General features: G+C 44.3%; 1 long non-coding RNA gene across 4 annotated transcripts in view; it reads right to left on the reverse strand.

Moving 5' to 3' along the window:
- LOC109491606 overlaps nt 1–27,606 on the reverse strand; it is an 87,627-nt gene that overhangs the window by 47,026 nt on the left and 12,995 nt on the right. Inside the window, exon 2 of one of the 4 annotated variants that reach the window (XR_006585694.1) lies at nt 18,010–18,297. The exons of 2 other annotated variants lie outside the window; for them this stretch is intronic. This is a non-coding gene — a long non-coding RNA (uncharacterized LOC109491606). Of the gene's footprint in view, nt 1–18,009; nt 18,439–27,606 lie in introns of those variants that run through there. One more of the 4 variants, XR_006585695.1, reaches the window with a different exon arrangement.

Below are 27,606 nucleotides of genomic sequence, written 5' to 3' on the forward strand. Positions count from 1 at the left end.
AGAGCCTTACCTCTTGAATCAAAGCCAGACTCAAGACTTGTTTGTAACCAACAAAATGGCAACCAAGGTGACACTGATTTCTGCAGCTTAGTTCAAAAAAGCTTTGCAGCTTCCAACTTTGCCTCTTGGAGGGTTCGCTCCAGGAAGAAATCCATTGTGTCATGGAGTTTGTGCTATGAGGAATCCCAAGCTAGCCATGTAGAGAGCCACGTGGAGAATTCATGCGAAGAAAGAGGTATCTGTCAGATCAGCTCCCAGCTAACCCAGCCATCTCAGGAACCAGGCATGGAAATAAAGAAGCCCCCAAATGACCAGATGACCACAATCTCAACCACCACCCATGTGCAAAAACATGAGGGAATCCAAGTTGAGTCCAGCAGCCCATAGAAGCATGAGAGATCACAATAGAATTAGTGTTTCAAGAAGCTAAGTTTTGGGGATGACCAAAACTATATCTGAAATGGTCTACAGGCTACTGCATTATAATTATTTCTCTGTTTTTCTGTTTTCCCTTCTAGCCAGTCCAGGGACCCTGAATCTCATAATGTATTGTAATGAAGGGATATAGACTTAAGAGGTGTTTGATAAAGTTAATCAATGAATAGAAAGAGTGATATTCTGAGGATAGTAACTCCCTCACGCCATGGGTTCATCCTCAGTGAGTCTGCTGTCATTAGTTCCATAAAAGGTCAGGTTTATAAGTATTTACTGTGTGACTACAGTATGATCTGTGAGGTCCTAAATATGAGCTTTGGAGTCAGACAAATGCAGGTTCAGATCCCAGCGTTGTCATTTACAAGTTGTATAACCTTAGGCAATTGATTTAAATTCTCTGAGCCTCATTTGCTCATCTACAAACTTTGGATAATGAAATGCCTGATTTCTTGATATTGCGGTGAAGACGGCATAATACGATTTTTTAATCCTCACAGTAAATGACTCACTCCATGTTTTTCATTAACGTGGGTTAATTTAATTGATATCATATGTAAAATACTTAGGCTGGTCATTAGCAAAAAAAAATAATGAAATAACCAGTGCACTTTGTGGAGTCTCAACAGAAAGATTTTGCTTCACTTTATTCCCCTCCATTATAAGGTTATTGAGTCAGCTTGTACTAAGACTAAAAAATTCCACGGTACAACTGACAAATAGTGGCAGCCAGATTTAGTCTTGAGCAATTACTACATGTCCAGAACTGGCATCAGGGACGATGAATCAGTGTTCATACCTGCAATCAACATCACACTGCAGATCCTGAACCCAACTCTTGTAAGAAAGGAGCTTCTGTGCCAATAATCCCATCTCCCTGCAGCATTCTCCTGCTTCTTCTTTCAAGGAACCGTTGGGAAGGCTGTGTGCTCCAGCCCCTACTGCGGCAAGTTGTATCACTCACTCCTGTTTGGTAACGAAGCAAGTTATTGAAATCGGGGGCTTTGGGCCATTTCTCCAAAAAGAGAAACCTTTTCAGCATGACATTTATGTGTAGAGGGATGTTTATCAGCAAAGAGCATTTCTTCCTAAAGCAGCAAATGACTCCATGAGGTAAAATTATGGGGTGATCTCATACTCATGCCGAGCAGGAAGGGGAAAATGTCAGCAGTTATATCCCGAGGACTGGAGTTTCTATAATGCATCTTTCCCACGGTGCACTTAGCATGAAGGGCTGCTTCTACAAGCCATTTCCAGGGTATTTTACCTGGAGTAACACAAATACCTGATCACCATAAATAGGGAGAAAATAACAGAGACTTTGACTTCTGGAAAGAAATGTACTCATTACTATCAAAGAAGGGAACACTGGACTGATTGAACACATATAAATTGACTGAAGACCTGTCTAGTGGCTAATATATCCTCTTCTCTCCATTAGTCTGTGACTGCTTTTTTTTTTAAATCCATTTCCACAGTGCTGCTTAATAATAAATATAAAATAAAGTGAAGGTGAGTCTCCTCTCCCAGCAAACATAGAAAAATGTGTCTTGTCTCCCACCTTGGAAGCTGTAGTTTGTCGATGTAACTAGTTCTCCTTTCCTAATCTTTGGGTTGGCACACACATTAAAACTTGTATGTGACAGTATCGAACAACTGCCCCGGGAAAGGCACAATGAGGTATGGGACTAGCGCGAGCCCAAAATTCAGAGCCTTAGAAACATCTCTTTTCTGTCCTGCGCAAGCAGCCTCCAGCCTTGAGAAAGATGCCTCCGTTCCCCGGACTAGTGCTGCAGGGAGCAGCCTCCCCTGTCCTTCCCCCACATCTCCATTACTCATCACCCATCCTTAAAGAGTCCCCTCCACCGTCATCCCTGCCAGAGTTCCTCCTGACGCGTCCCAGGTTGGATTGCAAACTCTGCTGTGTGTCCTCAGCCCTCTGTGCTTACTTCTGTCACACTGTAATGTGCTATAACTCTTCATCTATCTCTCTCCTGGAAGGACCACTTCATTCTTGCACAGTAAGATCGTACGGCATTTACCTCCATAATCCCGGCAACTAGCACTGGGCTGAGTGTACTTGGACCATCCTTCATGGTCAGTGCGGTGGCATGGATGGGAATAATCAAACAGATCCAGAGGGGCCCTTGGAGAGGATCCTGTACGTGCTCCTCATTCCATAGATGGAGCCATGAGATCCAAGGGGACGGAGGGGTTGCCCAACATCACCCAGCATGTTAGTCACAGGGTGGGGACTGGCATTTGGTTCTCCCAAATCCTGGGCCAGGACTGCCTTAGTTAACTTAAATCGATAATATGTTTCAAGTACCTACTAGGTGCAAGGTTCTGTGGCATGAGCACTGCTCACGACTTCAAGAGGTTGATACTTCCAGTACAAAAGGAACTGTGGGATGCATACAACATGGATGAATATAAAACGAGTTCTTACAGGTGAATAAAGAAGACAGCACAGGAACACGGAGTTAATGTGAGATTGATTCCAGGGGAACTATAGCAGACACTTTTGTTGTTTTGAGTCTCATCACCTTGGCCCCCTTGAGTTTCCACTTCAGCTGTGTTTAGACATGCAATCTATTTTTTTAATTGAAGCATAATTGACATACAATGTTATGTCCTCAGCCAAATAAAGAATGAGATCTTGCCATTTGCGACAACATGGCTGGAGCTAGAGGGTATTATGCTAAGTGAAAGAAGTCAGGCAGAGATAGCCTACAGTCTTGCTCTCATGCTAACCGTGTGTCACCTTGAACAAGCACTTGATGTTCTCTCCTCCAGCATTTATATAAGTCCCATGCATTTATATAAGCCCCATGAAAGGGAGCAAACAGCCTCAGGGACAATGCTCAAAACTGAAGGACATCAGTCAGTAGATAAACACCCTGGCCCACCTATATCCTTCAGGTGGGGAACACTGAGAAGTATTCTGTCTGTCTTCAGGAACAGAGGTCTAGCGAAGCTAAACCCTGGAGCCTGCAACAGTGACTTTGAGAACACATGCTTCTATTGACTTTTCTTCACTCCTTGTTCCTCTCTCTCTGCTCCCTCACTTCTGCTTGCTAAGATCATTTTCCAAATAAACTTCCTGTGGCGGCTTACCTCAGGCTGTGCCTCTGGGAAACCAAAATTAAGACAGGAAGTCAGAAATGGAGAGCTGTTTTGTGACCTCCATGGGCCCTGGGTACTTCTGCCTTCATGGGGTCTCTTCCTCATTAAAACATATATATTTAAATTATATTTTACCACTGCATTGGTATAAAGATAAATATATAATATAATTCAGTCTATATTGATTGTTACATGTTAATTATTATCATATTCAGCTTTTTGCTCTGATTTTTTTTAAGTTTGTTTGTTTATTTATTTATTTATTTATTTATTTATTTATTTATTTTGAGAGAGAGTGAAACTGAGGTGGGGGCAGAGAGAGAAGGAGAGAGAGAATCCCAAACGTGCTCCGCACTGTCACCCCAGAGCCTGATGTGGGCCTCGAACTCACAAACCGTGAGATCGTAACCTGAGCGGAAATCAAGAGTCAGACATTTAACCAACTCAGCCACCCAGATGCCCTTGTTTCAACTTTAAGAGGATTTAAAAATAAAATATGGTTATGGCCTTGGGCACTGTGCTTCCTATGTTAATGGATGAGTCGGTCCCACAGGGGTGACAGAACACAGGAAGGCCTCATGAATGAAGTGTCATTGGAGCTAATCCTTAAAGAATGGGCTTAATTTGAACAGACGCAGACATACTTCTCTTTTCAATGCAGATTATTGTTTTTTTAATATTTATTTTTATTACATAAGTAAATCACGTTTATTGTGGGATATGTGAACACCACTGAAAGATTAAGATAAAAATAACAGTCACTCTTAATTTTACCAACCAGAATAGACTCAACTCTTGCTCATATTTTCCCACAGGTGCTGGTTTTTTGGGTTTGGGTTTAGGTTTTTGGGTTTTTTGTGTTGCTTTTTTTTTTCCATCACTGACATTAGTAAGATATACGTACACACACAATTTTGCCTCGATGCCTTGGAGATCTTTTTCTTTCTTTCTTTTTTATTTCCTGGAAGCATTACTAATGATGCATCCTGGCTTTTGTCTGACCATGACTCTGGTAAGCACTCTGTCGTTTCTGCCTGGTAACTCTCAGAGTTACTCTTTATGCCTGAATATTGTAGTTTCATTATGCCGTGTCCAGGGTGAAATCTCACGCGCCCTTCTCCATTCTTCAACTTCTCTTCCATAGTTTCCAACTCTGCATCCCTCTCTACTGTATTCTGGATGATTCCCTCTGGTAATTATTCCTTTTCATTTATTCACTCTTTAGTCATGCCTCATCTCCTGTTTAAACTATCCTTAAAGTTTCCCTCTCACCCATGGTAATATTTTTCATGTCCAAACTAGCTACTTCTTTATTTCAGATTTATCTGTCTTCTTCCATTATATCCATTTGTATGGCTTCTATCACTTTTTAACTTTGAACATTTAAACCCACATATATTCAGGTAGTTTTTTCAGCTGCCTTTATGTCTCCTGCTTTCTCGGGCATCGATGCTTCCATTTTCTGACACCTGCTGACTGTCCCTCATGGTGGCATTTCTCCAGTTTGGGGGATATTTTCTCCTCAGCTTATCTTCAATTAGGATTCTCTTCAGTGGGGGGCTCGGGCATGCCCTGGGTGATGGAGGCCTCCCCTGGAAGATGTTTCTGGGTGTCTCAGCTGAAGCCATAGGAGTCACTGGTTCTAGACCTTTCTGTGTAGTCCCCAGCTCAGGTTTCCTCAGGCAGTGGTGTTCCCAGGTGTTCACAGGCAGTGCTGGCTCAGGGCATGGGCTTCCTGGTACATCTGATCCAACCTCAGACCAGAGTAGTCAGCATACTTTCTGCCAAGGGTACACAGTCTACCATTCTGACGAATACGTTTGCATGTATTTAAATTTTGCATCTTGCCTTGTATCCATTAATTTTCATAACATGAGCATTTGAATAACGTTTCCTTTATCCGGAGCCTCTGGAACTTTATGAGGTGCAGAGGACGGGATGAAATGGTTCGAAAATGCTGTGTTCGTGTTTTTTCCCCCGAGGAGAAAGTCCATAGCTTTCATCACATTGACAGAGGCATCTGAGACCCAAGAAAGCTTGAAAACTGTCATTTTAAACAATCTTGGATGTCTTCTAAATTAAGTTTAGCCCTTGGAAATATACCAGAAACTACAGATCTAAGGTTTGAGAAATGTCCTCTACATCCTTTCTAGTATCGCTCACAGCTGGGAGGGAAATGTTCAGAAACTGGTGCATGATGTTGCTACCACATGCAGCCTCCAAGACTCTTTCTCTCAGAGAATGTGTATCAATATATTTGGGGCTCCAAGGAGCCAGGAAAGAAAGGGCATCTGGGAGGCCCGTCCAGCCAGGACAAATGCCTCGACCAAGCAACGACCAGCCGGAGCCCACCATTTTCTCTTCGCCCTTCATCCTCCGCCCCCAGTCCCAAGAAACAGGGGGGCGCAGAAATATTGTAAATAAATGGACTGTAGCCACACATATGCGCTGATCTACCATCACATAAAATCACATCACACAAAATAATTTTAAGACAAAAAGGCACGACTCTCAGGGATAAAGGGGGCCACTTTCTAATGATAAAAGGCCCAATTCGTCAAGAAGACATAGCTATTTCCAACTTAACGCGCTGAAAAACAGCAGAGCCTCACAATACCAAACTTCACAGAACCACAAGAACAATCTGGCAAATCCATCACCGTAAAAAGAGACTCTAACAATCGAATGCCAGTATGTGACCTCTACCATGGCTCCTTCTTAAGTGGTATCTGACCACGTTGCTGTTCACAAATTGGGATTCAGGGAGAGGATGTCCCCAAAGTCACGCAGCTGGTAGGTGGCCCAGCTTGGGTTCAAATCCGGGCTCCTGCGACCCCAAAGTCAAAGCATTTTCCAGTCGGCGCCACTAACGAGAACTAGGAAAGATGACAAGACTGGAGTTATTTTTTTATTATACATAATTCATTCGGTTGAGTATTTTTTCCCCTCCTCGGCAGCAGTTAGTTGCTATTTCTCCCCACCTGTTAATTACTGGGGTTTGTGCGGGGGTGGACTTGGCTTCCCGAGGCAGCCCACACAGGTTGTCACACTGTCAAGGATTCCGCCATTAACAAGCTGTCAATATGCCGCCAACAGCCACCATTTGGTTTGCTCAGGGAGCGGGAGCTCTGGTGTGGAGACTTGGCTCCATCATTTAGAGGGATTCAAAAAAATAAGGCAAGAGGCAGATGTCTTCCAGTCTGTTCTTCCACAACAGACTCAGGGATATGGCGTGGGTTTTCACCGGGAGGAGGAGGGAGATGGGCTTTCAAAATGAAGTGTAAAGAAGGGGAAAAGCTAGGCATGAAGGAGTGAAAAATGAGAAGGATGCATGTAAAAATACAGTTTTTCCTTTGCTCCAGACTTCCCGCAGACAAGCTTCTGAATAATGCCAAGTTGTCCGTATCCTCATCACTGTGGTCTTCTCAAACTCGAATTTTAAAAAACGGCGAAAAAGCCATGGCTCTGGTTTTTAAAACCAAAGGTGCTGTTTGCCTGCAACCTTTTCCGAGTCACCCGAATGAAATATAGGGAAAACCTGCCACTCTGCTGAGAGGCTTGCGAGGCCAGTGTCCCTTCTGTTAATTAGGAAGATTAACCCCTGAGCAGGCAGACCCTCCCAGCTCACCGCTAACAAAGATGCCTGTAGAAATGCCAGCTTTTCAGAGGGCTTCATATAACAGAATGGAAAAGCCCGCTTTTGAGCAACTACATTTAGAGCTGGGGCCTCCATAAAAACATGTTAGCACCTGTAGTCTCAGACTCTGTTTCTGCTTTCCTACCTACAATTTCCAGCATCTGTGACATTAAAATATGCTTGAATTCTCCCCAGCCAATAAGACTTCACAGCCAGCTCAACTGCAAACTTCATGTTTCCAAAAAATTGCATTGAAGTCGCCTTTGTTACAAAAGGGATGTTTCTCGTATTCAGATTTCAGGAAATGATGAAATACATCCACCTCCCCATTTCTACCCCCTTTTCAGTTCATGGGACAAATAGTGTTCTTATTTAGGCTCCATGAGTCCGTCAAAAGCATAGCATTACTTCACAATGAGGACATAAGTTTTTTAAAAAAGCAATTATGTTGGCCACAATCATCATCAAAGACATGAAAAGATGCTCTCTCAGTGGAGAAAGGGCATGCATGTTTCGATGTTGTACAGACATTAATAAACAATGGGAAAGATAGAAGAGACTTGGAAATTTCCAAGTACCTATGATCCAGCAGGATTCATTACAAGCCCCACACAGATCTTACCAGAAAGAACATGGAAAGCAATAATTTAGGTTTTCTCCCACATCCTGACTCTAGATTGTGCCTAACACCCCATGTCTCTTCCCATGGGTTTTCCCCATAGGAGCCCCTATAGGGTTTTCCCCTAAAAGACTTTAAGCTCCAAATAGAAAGGAATTTTTTAATCAGACGGAAACCTGGGTTTCCTTTTTTGCTATGGCTTCCAGGAGTCTTAGAGGCAACATTTTCAGAAAGATTATCCTGATGGCTTCTGTTGCTAGTTTTGTTATGGAACAGGGCTTGAAAAACTAAAGCCAAAGGGTCAAATCCAGTCTGATACCTACCATTGTAAGTAAGGCTTAATGGAAACACCATCATAACCATTTGCTTGTGAACTGTCTATGGCTGCTTTTATGCTATAAGTGCAGAGCTAGTAGTGACACAGGAGACCATATGACCCACAAAGCCTAAAATATTTATTATCTAACCCCTTATAGAAAAAATCTCCAGGTTCAAAACCTGTACAAATTCTGGATAAGATATTCATAATACATTTCTAAAGAAGGGCTTCTTTGCAAAAAAAAAAAAAAGTTAGACAAATTAAAAAAAAATTAACTTCTAAAAATAAGTAAGCACCTAAGCCAGTGGATGATCCAAGGTCATTCCCTTCTTTCTGAAGATACAGGATCATCAAAGAGTTGGACCTATACTCCGCAACCTCCACAAAATGCTGGGATCTTAAAGAGTGAAAGCCCTACCAGGCAAACCAGCAGACAACCTACTTCACACAGAATGAACTTAGTATCGTCTTGGGAAAGGGAAATAACTCTCCCTTGAGAGTTCATAACCACAATCAACCCTTGCCACAATCAAGGCAAATTTGGGGCTGAAACTCACACTCATTCACTTTGTGGCATGAAAACACCCAAAGTAATAATTCCATTTAGACTAGTTGGGACTGGAGTATCCCCAAGGCTTGGAAGAAGCCAATGTCCTCCCTGGAGGAATGCATCTTACGTACACACGAGCCTTAACTGTTCAGTGACCATGTTTAAAGAAACATGAGTTCATAATAAAAAATTACTTAACACATGAGAAAAGCTTGGAGCTAGTCGGCAAAGAACAAAATCAGTTCTTCAAATAACAGCAGCAATAATAATACTCATGCAGCTAACACTTGTATACATTACTCTGTGCGAGATATCCCAAGACCTTTACATAAATGTAATCATTTAATCCTCAAAGAAATCCACTGAGTTGCAATTGCTTTTATTCCCATGTTCCAGATGAGGAAAGTAAAACACAAAACACAATGTCTTCAGATTTTAGAATGGTTAGAATTAGAATCCAAAACAATATATGGAATACATTTAACAAAATAAGAGACTGAGATTATATAGTCTCAAAAAGGATGAGACATTTGAAAGAAAGATTCAAAGAGAACTTAAATGAAAAGTATAATAAATGAAAATAAAAACTCAAAACGAAGGACAACTAACAGATTAGATACAGTTGAAGCAAGAATTATTGAACTGGACATAGTCCCAGAATGAAAAGAGTTCATACTCAACAGGATGATGAATGCAAGAAGTTTTTAAAAAAATAAAAGTAAGAACAATATAGCACAAAGATGAAAGGTATGAATCAGAGGTTAAGAGATATAAAAAATAGAGCAATGAGATCAAAGGCATGAATAATTGAAATTTTAAAAGGAACCAATAGGCTGGTAGATGGATAATATTTACAGAGATAATGACTCAAAACTTTCCAGAATTGTTGAAAGGCATGAGTCTTCTCATCCCTAATCTGAGTAGGATAATTAAAAAGAACCCCACACTGAGATACAGTGTAATAAATCCACCAAACACCAAGTAACAGACAAATCCTTTCAAAGTACCCAGAGAAATACAGCTTACCTGCAGTGTCATGGCACTTAGACTGATGAACGACTCCCACAGCAATAATGGGATCCGTTTAAAGTGTGGGGTAGAAGAGCTTCCCACCGGGAATTTTATAACCATCAAGGCAATATTTAAAGAATAAGAGTAAAATGAAGACAATTGGAGACAAACAAAAACTGATTTAGACTCCAACAGACATGGACTTAAAGGAGCTTCTAAAGTATCTACTTTAGAAATAAAAGAAAAAGGATTTCAAACAGAAGGTTAGATATTTAATAAAAATAGTGAGCAAAGAAAATGGTAACCATGTGGATAAATCTAACAACATTTAACTTATAAGGCAGTGATAGCAATGATCTATTTGTGTCATAAAATATAGATAAGATACAAAAGGTTAAGTAACAATATTATATAAGTTTCTGAGACCATATTTGGAAAGTAAGTATTTTAAATTTCTTACATTGTGGGGGGTGGGGGGGGGGGAATAAATCAAACTTATTGACTGATTTTAAACTTTGTTACATTAAATATGTACTAACAATTTCTAGAGTAACCAGTTAAATAATAAAAATAGAAAGAAAAACATCCAAAATAATAGCAGAAAAGCGATAGAATAACGGGGCAGGGTGACCTCATTCAATACAAAAGGAAATAAATTCAAAGGTAGACAAATGGAAAGTGTGAAATAAAAGTATGGAAATAAATCCAAATATATCAAAATGCTATGAATGAAAATATACTAACCCTACCAGTTTAAAGATAAAGATAGTGAGACGAGATAAAAACACAGATAAAACGTGAAGGCAAAGAAAACTTGTAGATAAATTTATAGAAACAATATAAGGATCAAATACCAGTTCATAAAACAGTATCACACAAAATAAACTTTAAAATTTACAACAGTAAGTATTATTGGTGATAAGGGTCATGTCAGAATGACAAAAGACTTAAATTCACAGGGAAAATACAACAATTTCAAATTTGTATGCACCTAAAACCCCAGCTTAGAATACAAAACCCAAAAATGGAGAGAACTACCCAAAGAATTAGACAATTCTGTCACATGAGATTTTAGCACACCCATCCCTATAACTGACAACAATGGGGGGTGGGGGGGAATTCAGATAAAGAGCATTTAATGAACTTATTTGGAATTCTACGGCCCCAAACTGAAGACTGTACATTGTTTTCGAGAATGGGTTGATTGATAGCTAGACAATAAGAGTAGCTTTATTTGGTTGACATCCAGATGGTTAAGAGTAAGTCTGTTTAAGAAGATGCTGAAGGTAATACCAGTGGGCAATGATGGTAGCCAGAAGTAGTGAAAAGGGAGACGAAGACAGGTGAAGAATTTTAAGAAAGATCAAGGAAGAATATTCGTAGCACTTAATGATTAATTAAATGTTGAGGGGCGCCTGGGTGGAGCAGTCGGTTAAGCGTCCGACTTCAGCCAGGTCACCATCTCGCGGTCCGGGAGTTCGAGCCCCGCGTCAGGCTCTGGGCTGATGGCTCAGAGCCTGGAGGCTGTTTCCGATTCTGTGTCTCCCTCTCTCTCTGCCCCTCCCCCGTTCATGCTCTGTCTCTCTCTGTCCCAAAAATAAATAAATGTTGAAAAAAAAATTAAAAAAAAAATAAATGTTGAGTGTGAGAGATGGGAGGAGGCAAGAAAGATTCACTCTCCAGACTGTCTACTCTCTGAGTTAGGGAAAATGAGAGAAGTAGAGCTGGAGGGGGGGGGGGGGCGGGGAGCAGGGGTGAATTCCATATAAAATGTAATAATGTTGAGCTCCATAAGGTATAGCCAATTTTCAGTAGGCAGTTGGTAGGATCAAGGAGTCAGAAGAAATACTTGGTTTGGAGATACTCTTTCAAGAATTGTTAGAATACGCGTGTTAATGGAAATACATGGAGAGAAGGATACGTCACAGCTACGTGTAGATTTTTAAAAAACACAACAATTGAAGAATTGGGTAGAATATTACATCAGCTACCTGTGGCTACCAAACAATTTAGTGACTTTTGTTTGCATACAGTTTGCAGTTTGGCAGTTTGGGCTGGGTTCATCCAGGTGGTTTTTCTGCTTGTCTCGCCAGTGGTCATTCATATGGCTACAGTGAATTGGTGACACAAAGGGACTTAACTGATCTAAAATAGTCTAACGCACTTGTCTGGTACTAGGTAGGCCAGCGTGTGCCGGTTCCCTTTCGTGTGACCTCTCCAGCGGCCAGCTGCAGCTAATACTGTGGGGTCAGAGTTCCAATTACAGTCAGAAGAGGACAACCCCAATGTGCAAGCAATTTTTAAGACTCTGTTTGCTAATTTCTCGAAATCCTATCTGCTAATTTCCTTAAAGCAAACCATGAAGCCATGTCCAGATTCAATGGATGCAGAAATAAACTCTGCCTCTTGACTGAGGACCAGCAAAGTTGCATTGCACAGGGGCAAGCACACTGGAATGGAAGAGATCATTGAAGCCACCCTTGTAGTCTTCCAGGGATACAGCGAAGAACTGCTAAGTTGGAGAGTGGTATGCAGACAGCCTGAGAGCTTGTTGACCTATAATCTAAGGCAACAGGGTTCAAAGAACAAGAAAGTAGCTCCCTGTGTCAAATGCTAAAGAAGCCTTTCTTTATTAACAAAGAAGTTGCTAGTGCTCCTAGCAGGGACAGTTGTCTTTGTTTTTGTTTTCATCTTTGCAACTAAATACAAATAGGTAACATGTTTTATAAGGGGTATGTCATTTTTCCTCAGGTTAATCGAGGTATAATTGGTATACAAAAAAATGCACATGAATGATGCCATTTGGTAAGTTTGGACATATACATTTGTGTGACCAACACCACAATCCAGGTAATGAACATAATCCATCATCCCCAAAAGTTTCCTTGCATCCCTTTGTTGTCCTTTCTTTATTTCTCCTCCCTCCCTTCCTTCCTTCTCTCTTTCATTTATTTTAGAGAGAGAGAGAGAGAGGAGACAGAGTGTGAGTAGGAGAGGGGCAGAGAGAGAGGGGGACACAGAATTCAAAACAGGCTCCAGGCTCTGAGCTGTCGGCACAGAACCCGATGCAGGACTTGAACCCACAAACTGTGAGATCATGACCTGAGCCGACATCCAACGCTGAACCGACTGAGCCACCCAGGTGCCTTCCTTCCTTCCTTCCTTCCTTCCTTCCTTCCTTCCTTCCTTCCTTTCATCTTTCCTTCCTTCCATCCTTCTTTCCTTCCTTCCTTTCATCTTTCCTTCCTTCCATCCTTCCTTCCTTCCTTCCTCTTTCTTTCTCTCTTGTGTGGTAAGAACACTAATGAGATCATACAATGGAGTGTAATTCAGCCTTTAAAAAGAAGGAAATTCTGTCGTTGGTGACAACATTGATGGAATTGGAAGACATGAGGCTGGGTGAAATAAGTCAGCCACTGAAGGACAAATACTACACGATTCCTTTTCTATGAGGCATATCAAACAGTTGAAGGTACAGAAGCGGACAACGGAATGGTAGTTACCAGGGGAAGGGGGACGGGACTAGAGGGAGCAGGAACACCTTTGAGACTGGCGGGGCAGAATCTCAGAGGGCTGAGCTGGACGTGGAAAGGAGATAAATGCCTGGGACTACTTTGGTGAGCTTGGTCTTAAAGAAGAACGTGGGACAACAGGACAGTTTGTTCCTTTGTTCTGTGGGACATACATAAAACCAAGCATGTTGAAGATTTGGCAGGAGAAGCCAACGAAGAGGAAAGAGCAGATGCAGACTGAGCCAAGAGAAAAGAAAATGATGGAGGACTGACCGCTAGACAGAAGAGAAGTTCTCTTCCAGGGTAACAAGAAGAAAGAGGGAAACCATCTTCAGAAATGGAAAGGTGACCAACAGCAAAGAAAGATGTGTCCACACACCCACTGTCCCTCTGTCTCGTGCAGTGACTCAGCATGGGCTTTGTCCTTACAAATTACAGGACAAAGAGAATCCAGATGGCGGAGCACGAGTTTGGAAACAGGAAAAACCCGAGTGCCGAGCCTGACTTTCACACTCAGTAACTGAGCAGTGTGGGACAAGTAATTGAACACTTCTGATCATGGGTTTTTCAGTGTGTACGTGGAATCGTGATCCCAGACCCACACTGCTTGTGAAGATCGCAGGTGATAATATATGTGAAGCCCTAACACACAGCCTCGATTCTCCCCTCTCCTGGGCAGGCCCCGCCCACCCAATGAGCTGCATGGCATTAGGGGAACTGATCCTTTTCCGAGTTCTAGGCTCTCCATCTGTAGAAGTACAGCCTGGACTGATGGGGTCCCAGGCTCCTTTGGGCTCTGATGTCCTAAATATCTAGGAATGGTTCCAGCCCATGACCTGCCAGGCATTTGAAAGGAGGGCAAGTTTGCACAATGGCAGGAAGAAGGCCCAGAGGGAATATTCTGAAAGCTCGTGGGAGTCCTGAACAATGCTGTTCACTCACCACATGTAGAGGCAGGAATCACAGAGCCTGTTGAAGAAAGGTCAAGTGGTAACTTGATGGTGACCTTTCTGAAGGAAGTACTTTTCTAGAAGCTTGACGATCCCTCTCTGGAGCTAAACACCCGACAGGCTGCCCAAACCCATTCCTTCACACATTTGGAAAATATTCACGGAGTGTCTGTTTTGTGCCAAGCACTCTGTTAGTATTAGAGACCTAACAGTGATCAAAATAGTTGAACATCATTGCTTTGAGCAGTTAATGCTCTAGTAAAATATATCACAAAGTAATCAGTGCTATAGAGAAAACATGAAGCAGAGGAGAGGGAGAGGCTGTGGGTGGATGCAGGTGCCATTTTAAAAGGGTTGTCAGATGGTTCATGAGTTCGAGCCCTGCCTTGGGCTCTCTGTAAGCACAGAGCCTGCTTCGGAAACGTTGTTCCCCTCTCTCTTTGCCCTTCCCCCATTCATATTCCCTGTCTCTCTCTCTCTCTCTCTCTCTCTCTCTCTCTCTCTCTCTCTGTCTCTCTCTCTCAAGATAAATAAATAAATAAAGGGTTGTCAGAGAAGGCTTCACTGAGAAGGCAGTGCTTTGGTAAAGGCCTAAGAATGAGGAAGGTAATGGCTTTGAGACAATAGAAATTGCCAAGGTAGAAATGTGCCAGCTATGATCAAACCCCAATTCAGGAACATTTGCCATGGATACAATGCACATCCCTGTATGAGACTCCTCTCTAGAGACTTGTGTGGAGCTCAGTTAAGAATCATAATGTAATTGTAAGCGTAATTGTGATACCGTAAGAAGTTATCGCAACTCAAATAGATTCGGGGCCCCGTGTCCCTCGCTCCAGCTGCCTCCTTGCTGTGTGCAGCCATGAGTCACCTGCAGTCAACCCTGATATCGACACTGAATTACTAAAAGCCCCTATAGCCTCTAGACATGGTCTGCTTACCACCCAAACTTGTCTTATAGTTTATTGGTTTCCTTTTCTTTTTTATCGGATAAAACTATTAGTTGAAAAATCTATTTTGTTCTGCCAGAAGCCCTTTCCCTGTTGGCATCATCCAAAACAGACTTTAAGATTAAAGCTTCTTTCTTGAGAGGACAAATTCTACAACTCAGCACTGTTGTCCAGTCACCAGGATTATTTATTCCCAAGTAGCAATGACCCCATAACTTGCCGTTTCTCTCTCATTCTTCCTCATGCCCCTAATTTTATTTTTGCTCCTTGGTGACATATTTCCGGCAATCTCCTAGAGCCAACAAGAAGCTAATTTTGAGGAAAAGGATGCAAAAGTGTCGATGTAAAATGCTGATGTTCTGCACACCACATGACGTACTTGAGAGGCTATAAATGTGGGATGGTGAATTTCCTGTCAAGTTCTCGCACACGTTCTGAATTGATCAGGCTAACGTAGCTAATTCCTGCCTCCATCAGGAACTGGCATTTCTTTTCCTATGTCTCGTCACAGTTTTCAAAGCCTTTTCATATGCTTTCATTTATTGTCACACGGTTCCCTCCCTCACCACTGACCTCCCAATCGCTAAGTTCCACGGACTGTCTGGGTTTTCCCTGACCTTGGCCTCCCTGAAGCATTTGAAGACGCATTCTCTGTTGTGCATTCAGCAACGTGATTCTATCCAGTTTCTTCCCATCGCTCGCCAGCCTCGGTAGGTGTCTCTTTCTCAACGTACTCAAGTTTTGGTGCTCCCCAGGGCTCTGATCCAGCCCTCTTTGCTGCATGAGCCCCAAACCCTTTTGCTGGGCCCCCTGTTGTGCATGTGCCAAGGTTCCCCCCACAGCCTCCAACTTGCTCATTCAGTCCCTACTGATCTGACTCTGGCTGTCTGGTTATCAGCAGACCCTATAGCCCCAGTGGGTCCATTTCACAAGCAAACTTATCTTCATTTCCCTTTGCAAACTTCTGCTCAGACATGTTCTTTGTGATCCTTGGCAAGAGATCATCACCTTCTCTTCCATACTCCTGCTTCAACTCATACAGACCTTCATTTCTGCATAAACGTGCTATGGTCGGGGTCTTTTCTTGTACTGGGGTCTATGAAATCATCGGTGGTTTTGTTTACGTACGTCTCCCTAGTGCCCAGCACAGCAGCTCACTAAGTGTGTATGGACGAATGGAAGGAAGGAAGACAGGAAGGAAGGAAGGAGGGAGAGGAAGGAAGGAAAGAGGGAAGGAAGGAAGAAACATTTTATCTTCCAAACTATCTGATTTTACAGATGGAAACAACAAGTTCAGAGAAATGCAAAACTTGCCCAGATCCCACGGTTAGAAACTGTGATTCCCACTCAGATTGCAAATGACCAGTACTTGCTCTACGCCACAGAAACATCAGTCACTTTTCCCTCCATTGTCCTGGAAAACAGCATGGGCATTGTTTTTTTTTTAAAGATAAACCAAGAAGGATAACTCCCTTGACCTACAGCTGGGACTGGACTTTTCACCTGGTTTCTCCCTGTGCTTCCTCAGCTTGAGAGGCAAAAAGCGTGTTGATCTCACCGGTCAGCAGAAAGTCATTAAAGCATCTCTCAGACAAATCCCACAGGATTGGAGGTGCCGGCCCCACCCAGCCCCAGAATCGGTTCTCGTGTCCAATCCCGGATGAATGAGTCACAAAACGAAAGGCCATGAGCGTGGCGCATTCCTGCCACCATGGCCCCCGGGGCCGTGAGTACTCTTCATTGCCTTCAGAGCCTTCCAAGCCTTGGGGTCCTCTGTCCTACAGAGGCAGCCCCATGGCCAGATCCGACGGGCAAAAGGAAGGCGCTGGCAGTCGCTGGCCACTAAAGCTCCCCCTGACAGTAGGGGAGCCCAAGGGAATGAGGATGAGGACCAGGAGGGGAGAAGGGTCTGCCCTGCTCCTCCCTGCTGGCCCCACCAGCCTGCTTCAGTGTGTAAAACCTGTCTCACGAAGGGTTGGCCACAAGTCCCAGCGAGCTCAGACCCTTGCTGCCCAGACTTCTGATGGGCGACCTTACCTCCCCTTGGCAGGAAATGGCTACAAGGGTCGGGGGAAGGAGGGACAGGGCACAACAGGGTGCTGCTGGAGGGTAAAGGCTTTTTAGAGCTTTCTCTCCCACCCGGCTCCCCCAGCTAGGAAGAAGCTGTCTCTGTTGGAGGTTGTGGTAGCCGGGCAGGTTCTGAGCTAGCTCTATACCTTCTAGAAAGGCTGCCTTTTGGTGGCCAGGAGTGCCGTCATCTGACAGCCTGCAGCTGCACAGCCTTCTGATTCCACCTCAGTTTTCAAGCCAAGGCCATGCTTTTCCGGGGTGCAGTGAGTGTCCCGGGCCTCAGGCATTCCAGTCCATTCATGACACCTCTCGTACACAATCCTGGCTCGGGAGCTACGTTTTGAGTTGGCCGAGAAGCTGTGAGCTCTGCACTAGGGTCGCAGTCTCCTCGCCCTTTCCTCTTTCACAGACTCTACACCCCGACCCCAACGAAACCTCTTGCACTCCTGACCCTGTCTCAGTTCCTGCTTCCAGAAGAATCCAGGTGACACAGAAGTCTGTACCAGGTGCATGCCACTTACTTGGCCTCACCGGTGATTTTTATTCTCTCGTATCCAACTCGATGAAATTTTTGCTCTGGCTATTTGATGGCCTGGTTTAACTGTGGAGTGTTAGGCATCATTTGGGGGTGGAGGGTGGCATCACCGGGGAGAGATGCGATCTTCAAATGCAACTTTAGACTTTGTTCACTAGAAGAGAAGCTACTTCACTGAGATCATCGTCCAGACTAATGTTCCAAACTCCACACCCACTGTTCGGTTGTGCTTGTGTGAACACGGGCCCGAGCTCTATCGGCTCTTAAGAGGTTACTGACGCAAACAAATAAGATTAAGTACAAGAGCAAGTGGTTTTATTTTTCTTTCTTTCTCACCGCCAGCTGTCTAGACAGAGACTTTCAATCCACAGTCCATTCTCCTGAGAGAACTCCTTTGGTGGTGGGAGGGGGCGATGAGAAAGTTGAGGGGAGGAAGGAGGATAGAAGGCATCCCATGGCAGATTCACAACCCACCATTGTGGTGGACCTCCCAGCATCCTTTACAGGCTGTGCCCCCATCCCAGCTGATGTGAGTCTTGGTGGCTCCCTCCTCAGAATCAATGTCCTGGGCTGGACTTCAGCGGCCCTGCAACCAACACGGGCTGTAAGTCATGAGTCGGCAACACAGAGAGTGAAGACCGGTTCCCTTGTCAGCTCTTTCCTTCAAGTCCGTTCCGGGTCTGCTCTGAGCTCTCCCAACAAAATAATATCTGTGGCAATGGCCACGCTGTTTGTGAGACGGGTAAGAAAATCTCATTAAGTCGGCCTCGAGTCACTTTAGAGGCAATGTTCATTTGATTAGTCTTTCCATTTAACATATATTTCTTAAGGCTGTACTCTCTATGTGAGGTTAGGCACAGTGGGGATGTCCCACGGTTGCTGACCTCACATTATGGGAAGACCGTTCCAGTTATCTATTGCTGAGTGACAACCCCCCCAAACACACACACACACACACACACACACACACACACACACACACAACTTGGCAGCTTAAAACAATGACAATTGTAGATTGCTCATGAATCTACAATCTGGGCAGAAGCTGGCGAGGACAGAGCATCTCTGTTCCACGTGGTATCGGCTGGAGTCGCCCAAAGGCTGGGGCTTCTTGTAGGAAGACTCTCGCCCTCACAACATGGTGGTTGACACTGGCTGTTGGCCGAGCCCTCCCCCGGGACCGTGATTGGAACAACTACACGCAGCCTTTCCTGTGGCCGCATGGCTCCCTCACAGAGGGAGGACTAGAGCAGAGGGCTGGAGCGATTGCCATTGTCACAGCTCTCCTGAAGATGACGTGCCCACCAGCATGGCGTGTCTATCACGAGCTGCTTTCTCTCTGCTTCCCCCATCAGAGCAGAAATGTAGTAGCCATGTGACTTTCTTTTTCTTTTCTTTCTTTCTCTCTTTCTTTCTCCTTCCTTCCTTCCTTTCTTCCTCCCTCCCTCCCTCCCTCCCTCCCTCCCTCCCTCCCTTCCTTCCTTTCCCTTTCTTTTATGTAGGATTAAATATCAAGTAATACGAAACTTAAGGATTTTTGAGCACACAGAAACATGGACCAGCAAATTGAAAGCCCTTGTGATTTCTTATTACAGAGAGGCAGTTAAGGTTAGTCAGTCCTCTGATTTCCAGGATTACTAAAAGGAGAGCATTACCCCTCATGTTTCTTCACTGAGCCTATTTCACTACAAAAATCAGAGTCACAGGGGTTTGTTTGATCTGTCCCATTAGTCCTGATGTCTAGGCAGTAGGCAAAGGAAAAAGAAAATGGATTCAAAAGGGCATTGTCCTCAGTGCCAATGGGGTGTGGGCCATAGGTTTACTGGGTGACCCTAGGCAAGTTGCTTAACTTCTCTGAGCAACATTCAGCAAATATTTATTGAGTGCCCATGTGAGCCAGGCAATGTCCTAGGCACTGAAGACAAAACAAAACACACAGCAACAAAACATAGTCCCTGTGTTTGCAGAAAGCACATTTTAGAGGCAGAACAAACAAAAAAGAGACCATGTCGAGTGCTGATGAGTGGGATGAAGAAAAAATACTATAGGATAAAAAGTCAAAGCACGACAGGAATAGAGTGATATTGGTAAGTCTTCCCTTATCAGGACCTGAAAAATGGAGGGTGGGAGCCACACAGATGTCTCAAGAAAGAACACAGCATGAAGAGTCAACAAGTGTGGGGCACCTGGGTGGCTCAGTCGGTTAAGGGTCCAACTTCAGCTGAGGTCAAGATCTCACGCTTCGTGAGTTTGAGTCCTGCATCTGGCTCACTGCTGTCAGCGCAGAGGCTTCAGATCCTCTGTCTCACTCTCTCTCTGTCCCTCCCCACCCTCTCAAAAATAAATAAACATTTTAAAAAAAGAGTCGACAAGTGCAAGAGACCCGAGACCCCCCTGTGCTCATCATGTTGAAGCAACAGCAAGAAGAAATCGCACAGTCAGTGAGGCTGGGGTAGATAGATGGCGGGAAGATGGGCAGAGGCAGGAGATGAGACTGGAAGCAAGAGGTTGACCAGGTCACAGAGGGCCTCATGGACCGTCATAAGGACCGTGGGCTTATGGAGGATCACGTAGAGAACCACTGGGTGGCTTGTGCACAGGAGTGACCTATGTAGGCCTCAGAGCGTCTGCTGGATCATTCTGACCACTGTGTGGAGGGGAGTAGGGAGGCACGGGTGGACTAGTTCAGAAACTGCTAGACCAGTTCAACTGAGAGACAGCATAGCTGGGACCAATGGGCAAATAGGGAAGCGGTGTAGGTAGGAAGGGGTGGCTTGATTGGTTGGCCTTCTGCATATGAGAGCCAAGGAACTGGTGATGGATCAGGGGTAGCACCACTATGACGAGGCTGTAAGAAGAATAAAATGAAACGTGTGTGCCGTCTGGCACCCCCCCCAATTCTCATCCCACCTCTGCCCCGCATCCTACCATTTCTTCCAAGTAAAGCAAAATCTCTGGAGAATTCACACGGTCTTTTGCGTTGAGAGGAGGGGAGGGAGGGGAGAGGGGGTCCCCACATCAGTCAGCACATGCCCACCTTCCCTGCCACCGTGTGGCCAAGGTCCTCTATGCCCTGGCCCAGAAGGGACTCGCGAGTGATCCGTGAGGGTCAGCTAGAGATGCTCTCCCCCATGTCGGTCTTTGCATGTGCCAGTCCCCACCCCCGATCCTCCTTTGCCTTGGTTCTTCATGCGCATTTCCACCACAGGCCCCGTGAGGTTCCACTTTTTATGAGAGCAGTGGGCTCTTTCTCTCAGCACACGTACCCTCCGCCCCCAACCCCCACCCATGCCTCTGGGGAACCAAAGTGACTCGGGGGTGCCAAACACAGCCCATCCACTCCTCTGGCCATTTGTCTCCTCTGAGCAGATCTCCACTTCCCGTCTTCCCACACCTGCCAAGACTAGAAAGAGTGGGCTTTTCTCCCTGTCTCTTCTTGATTTGCAGACTTCTGAATACAAAATTCTTTGACCAGCCCTACCAGACCTACCTCTTGCCGTATCAAAGGAGAACTAAAACAATTTAGAATGCTCACCACCTCCGCAAAGACTGTCCTTCAGGCCCGCATCTGGTAGCTATGGCTGCAAGGATGCCACGTAACAAACCACCACAAAACCCCCGTGGTACACTCTCAATAAGCATCCGTGAGGCTCGTGGGTCTAGAGGTTGACTAGGGGTCAGCTGGCCGAGGCTGAGTTCCACCAGGATAGCTCAGCTGGTGTGATTCTGCTCGACTTATCCCTCTCCCCTGTCAGGGGACAACCAGGCTAACATGATTCGCAAGGAAATGGAAGAGCGCAGAAAGGAAGCCCAGAGGTGCAAGCATGTTTCATGCTTCTGCTGGCTTCGGGTCTGTTAATATCCATGGGCAAAAGCAAATCACGTGGGGGTGGAAAAATATTAACCCCCCGCCCCCAACAAATGAGAGCACTCTGCAAAGTTATGTGGGTAAGGTTGTTACTGGTAAGGGAGTGAAGAACATAAACAGAAATGTTGAATATGGGCTATTTTAGAAAGACCTCTTTAAGGCCCCATTCTCATATGGCACCCTGAGGCTGATGATTGTCTTGGGCCAATTGGAATGGTTATCCCTCTTATGGAATTATCTATTCGTTTGTCTCCTTCCATGAAAGCTGGGGCCTCCTTACGGTCAGGGGCTGTATTCTGTTCATCTCTGTAAGCTCAGAGTGCCTACATGTAGTATTTGTAGTGGATATTATAGTTCCCTCCCCATCAGAGAGCCCATCCTCCCCTGTTGCAGGGTGGTCATATGCTTTGGGTGACAATGAGCACACTCTGATTTTTAGTGGCATATCCTCTAAAAGTTCATAGGGGAATATACCAAGGCTTAGGCGAATCAATGGATGGCTTTTCCACGGACGCAGATTTTGGGGTGGTTCTACCTGAACAGAGCTCACAATTTCTGTTTCCTGGGAGAAACGAATGCCAACCTCCTGCATTTAAATGAGAAAGCACATAGCCCGGTCCACCAGCAGCCAAACTGCTAACATGAAGGCAGCTAGCTTAGCACAAAGCAGATTTGAGAGAAACGCAGAGGAAAGATGAGAGAGAGCTGAATTGTGCCCTGCCTCTGTGGTTTTCAATGAAATGGCCCAGTGCCCCCAAACCCCCACATTTTGGCCTACTCTATGCCTTTCACTCTACACCACTTCTTCCCAAAGTATAACACTCGCATGTTTATTTCTTGAGACGAATATATTTATTTCTTCATCGTCTATCGTCTCACACTAGAATGCAAGCTCCCTGTGAGGAGGGGCTATCACATGAACTGCTTTACCCTCCACATCTGGAACAGTGCCTGAAACACAAAATGCACCCAATAACAAATGGTCAAAGAGGTGAACAGGTGAGTGAGTGAATGCATGAATACATAAATGCCATGTTTAAGTCAGTTTGAGTTTTCCGTTTATTACCACTTACTGCCATTTGTTACCAAGAATCCTGATATGCTTGCCGAACGCATGTGTGGACGGAAGGGTCAGAGCAGGAGACACAGTAGCTTGTCTTGAAACACGTAAAGGTTATGCTGCGAAGAAAGCATCTGGCTCACTCTGGGCAGCTCCAGAAGTGGAAGTTACATCAAGGCGCAACATAAGGAAAGGCTTTCCGACAAGTTGTTCAAACAGAATATGCACTGACATGGTAGGCAGTGAGCTTCCTGTCACTGGTTGTATAACAAGTTAAGCCAAGCTAGTAACTATAGCGTGTGTTCTTGCAACAATAACAAGCTAGATGCTGGATCTTTTCCAATATTAAGAATTTATAGTTTTACCTCCTCTCCTAGGTCTCCAGACTACATGTGCATCTGAAAATCTGAACACGTGGGGATCCCTCTTCTTTAGATATCTGTCACTTCCAGACTCTTCTCCTGTCTAGTCCTACTTTGGCACTTTATGGTTCTGTGACTTCGGGAAGCTCAGCTTACCTCAGGGAGCCTCAGTTTACTTATCTGCAGAAGAAGGAGACTGGAGTTAAGAAATTAAATATCTCAAGATCATATTTGTGAGCCCTTCTCTGTGGCTTGATGATGGGCCATGGGCTTTGGCTTCCCTTGGTTTAATGTGATTTTCATAATGATAGAAACCTTTACACTAAAAGGGACACACTACTATCACTCTCTTTTTATGGATAATGAAACAAAGACTCAAAAAGGCTAAGCACGTCTTCCACATCACAGGACAAGGAAATTCTGGAGCTTGGAATTTGAAGTATTAATCTGGACTCCAGCTTGTCAAAGTAAGAGCTTATACATTATTCAAAGCAGAGAAAACCACATTCTATAATACGTCAATGGGTCCTTTCAGCTCTGATGGCCTGAGATTCCCCACCTTCCTCTATTGGGCTACAAACTTAGGATTTAAGACTTCACAAGGCAACAAGGAAAGCGACTTCATCCTGTCCTGCTGGTCCCTCTGGCCTAATGTCTCCATACACCTAGACAGGAAAAACCATCCCCAGAATTCTGTGTCTCTCAAATCTCCCATACCATACGCCCTCCCCCCCTGAAGACTCCTTGACTATAAAGAAGCACAATAAACAGTACCTGCTCTGAGTCAGACTTTTCCACTCAGGCAGGCAGGACCACATTATGTATGGGGGACATAATTGTATGTGGGTGGAAAGGATAATATTATCATTCCCATTTTACAGACAGAAAAGCCAAAGTACAATGAGATTGTATAACTTGTGCTGGATCACCCATAGCTAGTGACAAAGTCAGGACATGTGAGCCAGTGTAACTCAGTCCAAGAAGCCCATTCTCTGTATACCTGTCTCTGTATGCATATCTCTTTGTTTTTCTCCATTTAAATATTGTCTTGCAAGAAAGTAATGGTTCAATTCCACCCTGTGCATATTTTTACAGGAATGTAGTTGATCTTCTTGATTTGGAAGCTGAGAAAACTATGAGAGCAATCATTTGTCCACCTTCTCACCAAATATCCTTCCATGCCTACCCCTGAAAAATGGCCAGAGAAATTATTGTGCAGAAATTACATCAAGTTCCCTATCCTGATCTTTTCCTTTTTCTAAATATAATGTATTGTCAGGTTAGCTAACACTGTATACAGTGTGCTCTTGGTTTCAGGAGTAGATTCTTGTGATTCATCGCTTACATACAACACCCAGTGCTCATCCCAACAAGTGCCCTCCTCAATGCTCATCACCCATCTTTCCCTCCCCCCTACCCCCTCTGTCAACCCTGTTTGTTCGTATAAACCACATCTTCTTTATCCATTCATCAGTGGATGGACATTTGGTCTCTTTCCATAATTTGGCTATTGTTGAAAGTGCTGCTATAAACATTGGGGTGCATGTGCCCTTATGCATCAGCACTCCTGTATCCTTTGGATAAATTCCTAGTAGTGTTATTGCTGGGTCGTTGGGTAGATCTATGTTTAATTTTTTGAGGAACCTCCACACTATTTTCCAGAGTGGCTGCACCAGTTTGCATCCCCACCAACAGTGCAAGAGGGTTCCTGTTTCTCCACATCCTCACCAACATCTATTGCTTCCTGAGTTGTTCATTTTAGCCACTCTGACTGGTGTGAGGTAGGATCTCAGCGTGGCTTTGATTTGTATTTCCCTGATGATAATGATGTTAAGCGTCTTTTCACATGTCTGTTTGCCGTCTGGATGTCTTCTTTGGAAAAGTGTCTATTCATATCTTCTGCCCATTTCTTCACTGAATTATTTGTTTCTTGGGTGTTGAGTTTGGTTAAGTTCTTTACAGATTTTTGATACTAACCCTTTATCGAATATGTCATTTGCAAATATCTTCTCCCATTTCGTCGGTTGCCTTTTGGTTTTGCTGATTGTTTCCTTTGCTGTGCAGAAGCTTTTTATCTTGATGAGGTCTCAGTAGTTCATTTTTGCTTTTATTTCCCTTGAATCCTGAAACATGTCAAGTAAGAAATTGCTGTGGTCAAGGTCAAAGAGGTTGCTGCCTGTTTTCTCCTGTAGGGTTTTGATGGTTTCCTGTCTCACATTTAGGTCTTTCATCCATTTTGAGTTTCTTTTTGTGTCTGGTGTAAGAAAGTGGTCCACTTTCATTCTTCTGCATGTTGCTGTCCAGTTCTCCCAGCACCATTTGCTAAAGAGACTGTCTTTTTTCCATTGGATACTCTTTCTTGTCAAGGATACTCTTGTCAAGGATACTCTTTCTTGTCGTTTGTCAAGGATTAGTTGGCCATAATTTGTGGGTCCAGTTCTGGGTTCTCTATTCTATTCCATTGGTTCATGTGTCTGTTTTTGTGCCAGTACCATGCTGTCTTGATGATTACAGCTTTGTAGTAGACGCTGAAGTCCTGGATTGTGATGCCTCCAGCTTTGGTTCTCTTCTTCAAACCAAACCACTTTAGGTATTTGGGGTCTTTTGTGGTTCCATACAAATTTTAGGATCGCTTTTTCCAGCTCTGAGAAGAATGCAAGTGCAATTTTGATTGGGATGGCATTGAATGTGTAGATTGCTTTGCATAGTATTGACATGCGGCCTTTGATGACAGTAGTGCTTCCCAACAAGATGCAGGAGCTTAAAACAGTTATCATCTACTGTCATGGCTCTAGGGGTCAGTTAGGGTGGCTTGGCTTCAAACGAGCAGGTTGGCATTGCCTGGCTTAGACCAACTTCAGCCAGCTGGCTCTGCTTCAAGCTGCAAGGCCCTACTCCACATGTCCTCCTCCCCCCCCCCCCGCCCCCATAGGACTAGCTAGATGGAACCCGTCCTTGTCATGGCACCAGTGCAGGCACAAGGCAGCAAGCCCAAATACCCACATGCTGTTTAAGCCTCTACTCACATCAGGTCTGCTGGCCTTCCATCGACCAAAGTGAATCCTCTGGATAAACCCAAAATTGAGGGATGGCAAAGTATACCCCACTTTGAAGGGGGCAGGGGACAGGGGGCGGGTATGGTTTGCTAGGGCGGCCATGACGTAATGCCACAGACTGAGTGGCTTAAACAACTGAAAATTGTTTCCTCACAGTTCTGGCGGCTGGAAGTCCAAGATCAAAATGTGGGCTGGTCTGGTTTCTCCTGAGGCCTCTCTCCTTGGCTTACAGATGGCCACCTTCTCACTGTGTCCTCACCTGACCTTTCTTCCACACATGCACACCCCTTGTGTCTCCTCCTCTTCTTACAGGGACACGAGTCCTATTATATTAGGGCCCCACTTTTATGGCCTCATCTGACTTAATTCCCTCCTTAAAGGTCCTGTCTTCAAATAGATCACGTTGGGGGTTAGGGCTTCAACATATGGACTTGGGGGTGGACACAATGAAATCCCTAACACAGGATTCATGAATTTTTATGATCAATAATGCCTGGTCTCATTTTAAGATCTTCTGTAACTGGGAGCCTGACTGACCATGATTTCAAATTCCGACTCGACCACTCAATAACTGTGCAACTTTGGGAAGGTTACCTGCATTTGTTCACTTGCAAACAATGAAACAATTACAGTAATTAACCTGCATGTTTGTCAAAAATTGAATGAAACAATTCCTACAGAGCAAGCACAAAGTAAGTGCTCAATAAATATTGCTAGTGCTGTGGCTCTTCACAATTAAGAAGCTTTCACTTTACTCAGGAAGGCTGTATGGGCTGGGGGATCAGCCATATGCCTTCCCTTTCAGGACCCGATTCTATCCTACAGCAAACTTTATTCTCCCAAATCCATCTTGCTTCAATCTGTTTCTGCAATATGGTGACTCTCTAAAAAAATCCACTTAACATTTCTCTGCCAATAAATTAGAGGCCAGAAAGAAAGAAGGCGGCATGCACTTACCTTTCTAGACATTTTGCAGATGGCTGGTTGCCTTGAAGCCAAGTCATGGCTTCTGGGGGCTCAAGTAAGCACTTGATTTTCATCTGCCACAGAAGAATCCTGTGAGCTCAGCGGGGGACAGCGCAAGGATGAAGTAAGGCCCTTTGAGAGTATGTCTTGGGAGATCTCTTTGGAGTTGATGATATAGAATCCAAAAGACCTCCTGGAACTTTGCAGTCATTCCTCAATACCAGGTTGGTGACTTCACGGGCTAAGTGCCATGGCGACCTCACTGACATCTTCTGATGTCTTCTCAATGCCTTCTCAAAGAAGTCAATCATTGAACCTCCCCAGCATCAATCTTTTCAAAAATTTTTCCTAATTTGTGTTTCATGTGGTTTTCAAATTCTCAGATCCCACCCAAAATATCTGTAGCAAGTGGTGGGGCTGGGGAGCACAGTGAAAAACACCCACATGCATTTTTTTTCTATTCTGCATATAGCAACTTCTTCAGTGATCACAATATCCCTGAACAGGAGTTAATGTTTTCTGCTTTTTAACATAAAACAAGATGGTAAAATTAAATTGTGAGTAAGTCACCAAGATACAACAG

Source organism: Felis catus, chromosome C2 (assembly GCF_018350175.1).
Source record: "Felis catus isolate Fca126 chromosome C2, F.catus_Fca126_mat1.0, whole genome shotgun sequence".
Lineage (NCBI taxonomy): Eukaryota > Metazoa > Chordata > Mammalia > Carnivora > Felidae > Felis > Felis catus.